This window comes from Leopardus geoffroyi, chromosome B2 (genome assembly GCF_018350155.1).
Source record: "Leopardus geoffroyi isolate Oge1 chromosome B2, O.geoffroyi_Oge1_pat1.0, whole genome shotgun sequence".
NCBI lineage: Eukaryota > Metazoa > Chordata > Mammalia > Carnivora > Felidae > Leopardus > Leopardus geoffroyi.
In genome coordinates, this window is record NC_059332.1 from 89,528,149 (window position 1) to 89,539,123 (window position 10,975).

General features: G+C 44.4%; 1 pseudogene; it reads left to right on the plus strand.

The window, feature by feature from the left end:
- Positions 1-4,623: 4,623 nt before the first annotated feature.
- On the plus strand, positions 4,624-4,712 carry LOC123610026 (annotated as a pseudogene).
- The last annotated feature ends 6,263 nt before the right edge of the window (positions 4,713-10,975 follow it).

Consider the following 10,975-nt stretch of genomic DNA (forward strand, 5'->3'; position numbering starts at 1 on the left):
TGAATTCTTCCTTCAAAATCATTCATGCATCTGTATCTTCCCCTCTACTTCCACTGTCTTTACCTTGGACAACATACATTTACTGAGGCCTAGAGGAAAATTTTTTAAATATGGAAACTCAGGTGTCATCTCTGGAAGTTTATAATCTAGAATGTAGGACGTGGTATCCAACACGAGATAAATAGAAAAGCATATAGGCACATGCTAGGTGTGCTCAATGGACCGACAAACAGTGAGTACTTCAGAAATTAAAAAGAAGGAACCATTTCTCAAAGCAGGAAGACTTCCTGGAGAAGGATGAATTTGATATGGCCATAAGGCATGGAATGGAAACACACAAGCCATTAAGGATGAAAACTCTATAAACCAAGGCATGAAGGTAGCCAAGGATATGACACAATTTTGAATAATGCAGCTTTTTAGGTGGAGAATACAGTTCATATCAAAAAGCTTCACATAGAGGAGCACAAAAATAATAATTTAGGAACCAGATATCGGAAGCCTTTGACAATCAAGCTACTGAGTTGAGATAACTCTGTAGGGGGGTAAGGAATCATCAGAGCAAGAAATTCTGACAAGAAGCAATAAGGACCCAAGTTGAGAAGTTGAGAGCAACAATGTGAATAAAAAGGAAGGAACACTCTGCTCTATAAGACACTCTATTCTTCCCTTCTAAAACCCAGTGCTGCTGGATTAATCTTCCTTTATCGTTTTGCTGATCTTCCTTCCGCTTGAAAGTCCCCGTTGCATCCCACACCAAGTCCAAACTCCTCCTTTTGGCATCCACCATGCTCTAGTGTCTTTCACAGACCTGGTTACAAACCCATTTGCCACTTACTCTCACCAGGACCCCTCCACCGCATTCAACTAGTCAGGGGCACCACTATGGCACCCAGCACATAACACCCAGACTTTAAAAGCATCGATTTCTACTATTTTTATAAGTCTTAGATTAACCTTCATCTAATACATAGGCATAATTAAAACACAAATCATTTCAATTTCCCCGAATCACAATTTGGGAATAAACCTCTATGAAAAATTTGTCCTTCATTCTTGGCTTTAGATGAGAAATTTTAATAACGAATCTTTCCCATCAAATTCCACCAGCTTTCCATAAGGCCAAGGGCTCCTACTAGTCACCAACCCAGGCCCCCCGACAGCCCCCCTTGCCCACTTGCCAGATACTTTTCACATATACATAGTTTATATTCTCATATATATTTAGCCCCTCCAAATCACTAGCACAGAACAAAGCACAAGGTGAACAATAGATACCCATAGATTGATTATATGATTAATTTTTATATATGGTTGTTAATTTCATTCTAAGTTACTGAAAGAAAAGGACACTTGGAAATATGCCTGTATACCAAGGGGATACATAGCTTCAGAGTTCCTCAGGATCTGAGAGCAAGATCAACCAGTTCACTGGACTAACAGAGAATATTTCATTCTCTTATTTTGCAGTGATTCTCTTATTTTGCAGGAGCCCATGAGAAGGAACAGGAAAGGTGCAGCTGCTTGGAGCACAGCCATTGTGATAAAAGCCTCCTACATCCAGCCTGAGGAGAGACACCAAAGTCCTGCCCATTTAGGTGAGGACATCGGTGGCTTATGACTAGCAAGCCCACATAAAAATTATTTGATTCTCTTTCACACGTACATGCCACGTTTTACAGGACGTAAAATTGGGAGCATACCCTCACTTTCTACTGAGGCCCCAGGACAGTAGGCTCCAACGAATCCCACTCTGCAGTGGAGTCTCAAACCACGTAAGCAGGTCTAGCAGAGGTGGGGGAAGGGTGGGAGTAGTTTCCAATCACCCTTGGGGTTTGGTAGAGAGCTCAACATTTTAGTGGAGATGTCTACATTTTAGTATAAAGAGAGACAGAGATAATGGCACCATCTTCAAGGCACTTTGCTCAAGACACTTTTGGAAAAGCGGTAGAGTTCCAACCAAGGGGAGATGAATTTGCCTGTCATGGGAACTGCCAGATGAAAGATTCCCAGTACCAGGGAGGTCTCCAAAATTTCTGTGAAAGTGCCCACCACAGAGGCATCTTTACACATCTACAAATATCTGCAACCATTTTGGTGGCAGTCAAGTTAGACATGTTTTCCTCTGCATTCCTCTGCTCTAACCCTAGAATGGTCAGAAGTTATGGCTAACCAATGCACGTATGGGGTGGGAAAGGGGTCAGGAGGTACAGGTCGACAGAAGACGCAAAATAAAAGTACCATGCTCTCTTCTGGTGGAGATTTGAGCAAAGCAAGGGAGCAGCTTCAGTGTTGAATGCAATTCAGAGTTTTGATTATTACACAACTACACATATCCATAACAGAACTGCACCTGTTTTGAGAGACTAAAGAGACCCCCAACTTTTCACCATGCAAGAGTAAGCAGATAAACAATGACACTTGCCTAAAATTTCACCCAGTGTTAGGGGGGCAACTAGTCCTACTGTGGCTAACTTTGCAAGGCCAGTTTAAAAAAAAAAAAAACAATAAGTTGCTTTATAACTGTACCTGACATGTCTGCTTTTAAACTACTAGCTGCATATGTATAAAACCATCTATAGGAAAGAGAGCTAACAACAATAGCTATTCAATTACAATGAATTCAAATTCCTCATATCAGCGAAGGCTTGAAGCAGGAGAGGAAAAAAGTAAAGAAGAAGGCTTATCTCCTACCTACCAGGGATTTCTCCCTCTATTTTTGTGTGCAGAGATCAGGTTAAGTCCATACATGCTAATACTTGAGCAAAGAAAGCACCACTAACATCACTCTGCTTCCTATAGGATTCAAAAGCTGGTAGCTAAAAGGAATAAACTTCCAAGACCCCATAAGAAAGCCAGTTTTATTGGATGTAGTCTCCTTAATAAGTTAAATACACTATAATACAGAAAAACAATATAAGACAAAGAGGAGGTGAATGTACCTCACACTCGAGAGGTACATACAAAAGATTTTGTTGGGCAGCATAAGACTGCAAGGGTGGAGAAAAACGCAGTATACCAACCATGGCAGGATTTGGGATTCAGATCCATGGTCTGTGTGTCAAGGAAATGGGAGCTATTTGAATTACGGGGCTATAATTCCATCGAGAGATCCTGAGGACTGCATAAACCACTTGAGCTTACAAAAATTACTACCCCATATTTCAGTCACTTGTGGTTTGTTCTATGAGTAATTTACTGGCTGCCTCTGCACAGTATGTCATTGCAAACTTCAAACTTTGGATATTTCTTAGCAATTTGATTTGTCTTTTACCCGAGGATGTGTCCATTCCTGTAACCAGTCTTTATTGAGCATTTACTATGTGTATCATGGGCCTCCACCTACTGCACACGAATCTTAAAGTTATCCAACACCCGAAATTGGACACTCTACAACCACTGGAGAGCCCTGCCTGGGGAATAAATACCCAGCAACAGCAAGTAAAGCGAATGTTTGCTAAGGATGCAACCGCAAGCGTTTGTGGGCGGCGCTCCGTCCTAAGAGTGTCCCAAAGCGAATATGCACTCATAGGAAAAGCTTCGGGACAGTGACTTGCAAAAGCTGCTTTTAAGGAGAAGGGGTTGATCTAGCTGATGCTAAGACATAGGGCACATCCACCCAGTCAGCCCACACCACCTGCCTCCGAGCAGCTGGTGTAATGCCCTGTCCTTCCCTGCCACAGATGTGTTCCACGTCCACTTTCACTCTTTAAAGACACCTCTTTGCCTCCTTTATCCCTTCAGCACTAATGTCATCTACCTGTCTGAGATGCTAATGGTGGAGAGAGGGTCCTTGACAGTGGGAGTTGTCTCAGAAAGATGAGGATCCAGCCGTACTGGTGCTCCTTACGCCTATTACAACTCAGATCACACGGTCTGTGGACCACCATTTTTAAGCCCCCAGATTCCTGAAAGCGTTGTTAGCCAAAGAAAGACACTGTGTCCTCCTTTCTGTGCTGGGAAGAGGGCCCCTCGGGAAGTGTCGTGACTTGGAAAAGTGAGTTACCTTCAGGACTGCGAGAGCAGGGGACAGTGGAGAGAGGCACAGTGGGCTCCATCTCTTGCATTCCTGGGCCGGAAGGACTCTCCCCACCACAGGGTCCAAGCCATCTTATTTGTCCCTCTCTTGGGGTATTTATCAGCATTTATCTTTTACCCGAGCTTTTATGTGTTCATGTCTCACCTACCGCTGAGGGTAGCGTCAGTGTCTGATTTATCATTCTATCCCCCACCACGTCGGGAGACGAAAGAGAACACCTTTCTCCTTGGCTGTCTCTCCTTGGGGAAAGTCTGGCAAAAGGAAGCACTCAGCAGAGAAAACAGAAAAAAATCAACTACAGTCAACCATTTATTATCAGTGTAAAGAGACAAAAGATGCCAGTAAAAATTTTTTTTGACACAGCGTCATTCCCTCAGTGGTGGGATGACAGGTAAAACAAAGTGGCAATTTCATATCTTGGTAGATCTGGAGTTTGGTGTGTGAAGATGGGAAGGGCAGCGGCGGGAAATACGGCGGGTGAGGGAGGCGGGTTCCAGGTCACGGAGAGCCATTTGTGCCCGTACTTCGTCCTGAATGCTACAGAAGCAACACGGACAGTTTCCCTTTTTGAGTAGCTTGACGGCGTTGGCTTCGGCGGCACACGTACTAAAATTGGAAGGATACAGAGAAGACTAGCACGGCCCCTGCACAAGGATGACGCCCAAATTCTCGACTCGCCTGGCAGCAAGGTGGAGAATGGGTACGGGGGAAGCAGGCCAGAAGGAAGGAACCTAGTGGGAGGCCGCAGCCCCGGAAGTTCAGGCCGAGCTGAGGAAGGAGATGCATTTAAACTGTTTTCAGGAAGCAGAAGCCACAGGACTGGGTGACTACAGGGGTCTTGCTTAGACATTCGGTGGCTTGGAAACACTGAGAAATGGTAGACTGGGAGAAAGAGAGTTGACAGCTCACATCTGGACACGTGGAGACACCCACAGGCAGCGTCCCACGGGCATATGTGTACGTGGGTCTGGAGAATGAGGAGCAAGGTCTGGGGTGAGAGGTGGAGACGTGTGCAGCATCTGCTTATAGGCAGTGGAGAACAATGTGCGCGGTGAGCTCCTCTGGGCAGCAGGCAGTAGGCACCCTAAGAATCCTGCCTTTTTCAGTCATTTGCCCAGGAATCCCCTCTGTGAGGACTCAAGGTGAACGAGGTGTGTGGGGCCAATGGCCATGACCACCAGAAGCAATGCGAATTGACCAGGGAAACCAGACAGCTCCCCACAGAGAACCGAAGTCTGTCTGAACATGGATCAGGGACCTGATGACAGGGTCTGTGTGTGTTCTGTAAGAAGGCAAACCCCACAGGGCTGGCTGGGAATGATTCGGGAGAAGTGAGTTAAGTCAAGCCATTTCTGGTTCAACACAAGCACCCTGCATCTTCACAGCCTTGTACTCGAGAGGTTGTGTGGTCTGGGGGTGCAAATGCTAGAATGGTGTAGAGCTAGCGGGGCACAGCGGTGTCATAGCCAGGCTCTTAAACACAGACCGTGCACTTGAACCCCAGCTCTGCTGTTCACTTGGCAGAGATCCGGGGTTAAGTTACTTAAACCCCTCTTTGCTTCAGTTCCTCATCTATAAACTACAGATGGTGATGATGGTGACACTGAGGAGGAAGGTGGTGGCAGTTATTATGATGGCGGCAGTGGTGACAGTGACAGTACCTATCTCACCAGGCTGCCGTGAAGGTTAAATGAGTTGCTGCACATAGGTTGCCAAGAACACAGTGCTTGGCACATAGTAAGTGATCTGTAAATGTCAGCTATTGCTGGCTGACTTGGTCACTAAATTCGTCTTTCCAACACTATGAGAATCAACAAAGCAGGAGGTGGAATCGGTGTTTATTGGTATTAAGTGGTATTCAGCCATCGGGAACAATGAAAGGAGGTTTGAGCGAGGAGGGGCTTGAAGATCAAACTGCAAGACCCCTCATCTTATATACGAGGACACCAGGGGACATGGTCAAGGAGTTACTGAGAGACTAACCCTAAAGACAGTGGAACATACAAATGCAGGGTGCTAAAGACTTTTGTTTCAAGTTACTTACTTATTTTGAGAGAGAAACAGAGCACACAACAGAAGAGGGGCGGAGGGAGAGGGGGAGAGAGAATCCCAAGCAGGCTTCATGCTGTCAGCTCAAAGCCCAAGGCGGGGCTCCAATTCACAAACCACGAGATCATGACCTAAGCCCAAATCGAGAGTCCAACACTTAACTGACTGAGCCACCCAGGCGCCCCAGGTGCTAAAGACTTTCACTCTCTCTCTCCAGCCCATTTGCTTCCACTTTTACCCCCTTCACAAGTTCCAGCCCTGCACCCCCTACTGGTTCCTCACATTCAGCACGGCTAAAATCAAACACAGCTTTTCCCCGGACCCGTGTCCCTTTTCCGCATTTCCTACACCTGGCAGCCCCCAGCTCCCAGCAAGACCTCATTACCTTGGCCCTCTCCCTCCCTGCATCCAAGACTCGGCATGTCCTTGTGCTCTGTGGCTGGCATCTCCCCCTCCCCGCTCCCCCTGCGCCCCCTGCCCCACTTCTGACTTCTCTGGGAACCACTGAGATTGCCCAGCTGCTCTGTTGCGGCCTCCTCTCTGAGGTGTACTGTGTCCAGGTTGTCATCAGATAAACCTGAATTAAATATCCTCTCCTCGTGTGAGTCCCCTGCTCAGAAAACCTCCTCACCCTTATAGGGATGACTTCCACACAGTGTGGCCCAGGCTGCCTCCCCACTTACCTCCCGTCTTACACTTGTACCACTGGTGAATCTGGACTATTTGACATCCCTGAGCAGCCCTAAGATTTCCACTATTTGCCTTTAAATGCACCAGCTAGTTGGAGGGAGATGTGTGAGGGTGGAGAAGGAAGCAGCAGCACACAATAAACGTGTGGATACAGTAGGGCTGGGGAAGGGGTCCGGGGCTGCTCCCTGCCACCCACAGCCCTTCCCTCAACTCTCCTCCTCCCTTTCGAGGCTCCCTGTGATGCTGTTTCAATCAGGGTTTACCTGGATACATGTTGAGCATGAGTCACTTAGGGTCCCATCCTGGGTAAGGTGAACCTTCAATTCTAACAGGCCCTCAACTGGAGAGGACCCCTAAGCCTTCACAATGAGTGCACCACCATGAAAACAGACCAGGTACCTCTTGGACACACAAGGCAGCCACACTGTGAGGGAGGACGCTGGTTCTCTTCCCTTCGTTTTCCAGAGTTTGCTTTCATCCACAGCATAAGCGACTTTAACCTTGGTAGGTTTCAAAAGAAGAGTCTGTTGCTAATGGGAACGAGCCCAGGCTGGGAAGTGTTTAATGGGTGCTGACAGTGGCATCCTGTGCAAACAAAACAGGCGGCCCCTGAGAGAGCCAGGACACCAACTGCTCTGCCTCTCCTCTAAAAGGAAAGGAGGACAAAAATATGAAAAATCAAGTCATGGAATATTCAGGACAACTGGCAACAAGATACTTCTCTTAACACTTCTGAGCACAGCATGTTGGAAAGGCAAACACCCCCCTTCCCTCTGATGCCTCTGAAAGCAAGGAGAGCAAGCTTCCCTAGTGGGACAGACACCAGGCTTGAGTCCAAAGCCCCCATACAAGTTCTAGAAGGGTCCGGAGCTCATTTAAGTTGAAGTGGATACACATTGTCTCAAAGCATTTTCAATTATGGGCCTATGTAATAAGGGTCTATGTTAATAAGCAGTGCTGAATGGTTGGGATTTATTAGTCAAGAGAGAATGGGGGTCTGAAAGCCAAACTGTTACCTCTAGAATGTGGGATTAGGGGGTTCTCTCATCTTCCACTTAATAGATAGTCCCATGGTTTGGGAAGTTTGGGATTTTAGATGTTACCTTATTGCAATCTGCCCTAAATGCTAAGAAGCTAATGTTTGGATAATAGTTGCTCAAATTTCTAGATAGGATTTCAAACACCCTAAATGTCTCCATCAATCCTGACATGCCTTTAGATCCAGCTGTCTTTCATGGTTCATCGCCAGGCACATATGGACAGAACACTAGGAAGTAAGATTTGTATTTCTAAAACCTCACTGCAAATCAATGACTTGAGCATGTCTTAGCCACTGTACCCTAATTTACCCCCCAAGCCTCTTTCCTCATCTACAAAACGGACATCACAATTACTTCACTGGAGAGGTACAAAAACTAATTTAGACACTATTAACAGAAGGGGAAGTTGCTCTATCATCAGGCCTCATACCCACAGCAAAGGTCTTAGCGTGTGTCCTGCTCCCCTCCCCCTTTTCTTCTCTCTAATAGTGGGTATCACTCCCCAAAAGCTCTGAGGGGCACACTGGGCAAGAACTAAAAGGCAGGAGAGGGTAGGAGAGCATATTCAAAGACCTGTTTTCTACTTAAAAAACATTCCGTTGAATTTCTATCTGAAAATTATATGCCTAAAAAATTAATTACCTCTGCTTTAATTATACAAGAACCTTACAAGAAAAATATCTTCCCGATCATCTAAGAGACTACCACTTAACAGTATGTTCGATGCAAAGATTTCAGATTTCCCTCATGAGTGTAAAGTTAAAACATTCAAATCTGCAAAGAGAGAAGCAAATTGGAATAAAGACATTCACAGCAAGCTATTTCATAACCATTAGTTATCATTTACACATCAAATACATACAGCATGAAGACCAAATGTACAGAATTTCCACATTTATATACAGTAATCAACATAGTGCACAATTCAAATCTATCTTACAATCAAGTATACAAGTTTAAATATGGCTTTATAAACTACTAACAATAACTGTGCTAAAGTAACTCATAGGTCCAGAAATAAACACTGGAATGCCACCTCGACACTGAGGCCCTTGTTCAGCAAGATGCTATTCATGGTGTTTGCAAAACAGGTGGTGCAGGTAAATGCTTCCGGGCAGTGTCCATCCATCAGCCCCCAAGCAGCTGAAATGTGGGTTCAAATTATACCAACATTGGTCCTTCCCATCTCGGATCTCTGAAAATAAATCTGTGCACCTCCCACACATTTGGTGACATTGGATTATAAACAAACAGAAGAGAGATTTATAATCAGTGAGATGTTGGTTACCAGGAATTATCAAAACATGCTTTTCCGATTGGTATTGAAATTCTGAAGCAATGCATCCCGTATTTGCATTATTTGCTTTTTCCCCTCCTATCTTTTCTTATTTTGCTTAAGTCCATGTACTGTGAAATCTTTCAGAAATTTTCAAAACATTCTAGATCATGTGGTCCCAAAAACAGAATTAAAATAGCTCTTGTAAAGGGGACATCTATTTATTCACCATTCTCTTCCCCAACCGCAAATGCCCATTTTAAGTAAAAATACTTACATACATACACACATACATACATACATACATACATACATTCGTTGACCTAAAATCATGCGCCCATGCCTATTTTACATCCACTTTGCCACAAATGTTACATACACATTCTTTAATCAGTTGCAGCTTTCTAGGTGCTGCCTGTAAGTACTCCTTGCCCCATTCCCTAAACTCTACTGAGTCCAGAACAACAGCCTTTGAAAATTTCTATGTTTGCCATGGTTTTTAATGTACACATCAGTACTGCAGTATGAGCACTCTGTGTGTGTGTGTGTGTGTGTGTGTGTGTGTTTATAAATAAATATGCTAAAGGGCATGCTCAGAAAGTTTTACTGATGAGGTGAATGAGCACAAAGGTTTGGAGACCACTACCTAAATACGAATGATTTGGGGTGTCTCCACTTAAAGGGCATCTATAAAACAAATATACGTTACTTTGTACATTTTATATTCATGAGATGGAAACCATATGCCACGAACCCTTTTGAGAGAATAGAAGGAAGTTCCAGAATCAAAGGAACTGAGCAGAGGCCATCGCTGTCAGCTGCTCTCCCATTTCCCAGGCTTGGCTTCAGATGGCACAATCCCAGCACTTGAGCATATAAATTAAGACAAAGATCAACATTATTTCAGTGCTTCCTGCACCGGTCTTTCATACATCCACAAACAATCCTTCCCTACAAATTGCATTTGTTTTTGATTTGTAAACCTGGATTTTGTATTATGTTACTGACGCCACCCCTTAGACAACTTGCGAGGTGCCTGACACGTCTCCAACACAGCCGTACCACGTGCTGCCTGAAGAGGCCACCTTTGTCACCCTTTCCTTCTCTCCTCCCACTCAGTGAAATCTTAGCATCGCCAAATGAAGGATTCAGACCCTCCTCTTCCCAGCCATCATTACCGTTTGAGTCGTGAGACACGCTGCATGATGCACATTCCTGGGGAAAACACATGTTTACAATAAGCACGATCCCATGAGACTGATCACATGAGGTAATCATTTTGACAGGAGTAACACAAACATGTCGCCCCTACTGAAGCAGAGATTCCTTGAAAATTTGATACCGTTTTTAATCTTATTGCTGCAAAAGAATTCAGATACAATTTGTTTAAGGTAAAAATACAATCATCTGGACATGGTTTGTGTTTGAATAAGCCAAATGCGATCTCTTGTGGAGAGACAGAAGCAAATATGACAGAACACTTTCAATTCTGAACAACTGTTGAAGGGAAAAGTCCACAGATTGTTGTTTGGGGTTTGTTTTGTTTTTTAAGAGGAGGGGGATGGTAAATATCCAAAGCAGTTCTCTTTCCTAGCCCTCCACTGAACAACTGTACTCCCTCTGCTACCTGTTCAGTCACAGCTAATTAACATGGCAATTCAGCAGCTGACTCCTATTGGTTTTAAAGACATAGGTAGGTGTATGAAATACTAAAGAAAGACCAAAGGTTTAAATATTATTGATAAATGAAAGTTATTCTATTCCAGAGTCATAAAGTAAAAAAAAAAAAAATTGCTTGCTATGGGGAGGGAGGGAGGTGAATGGTCATATGTAGCAATACTACTCTTTATAAAATTAACCAGTATCATAAATATATATTGC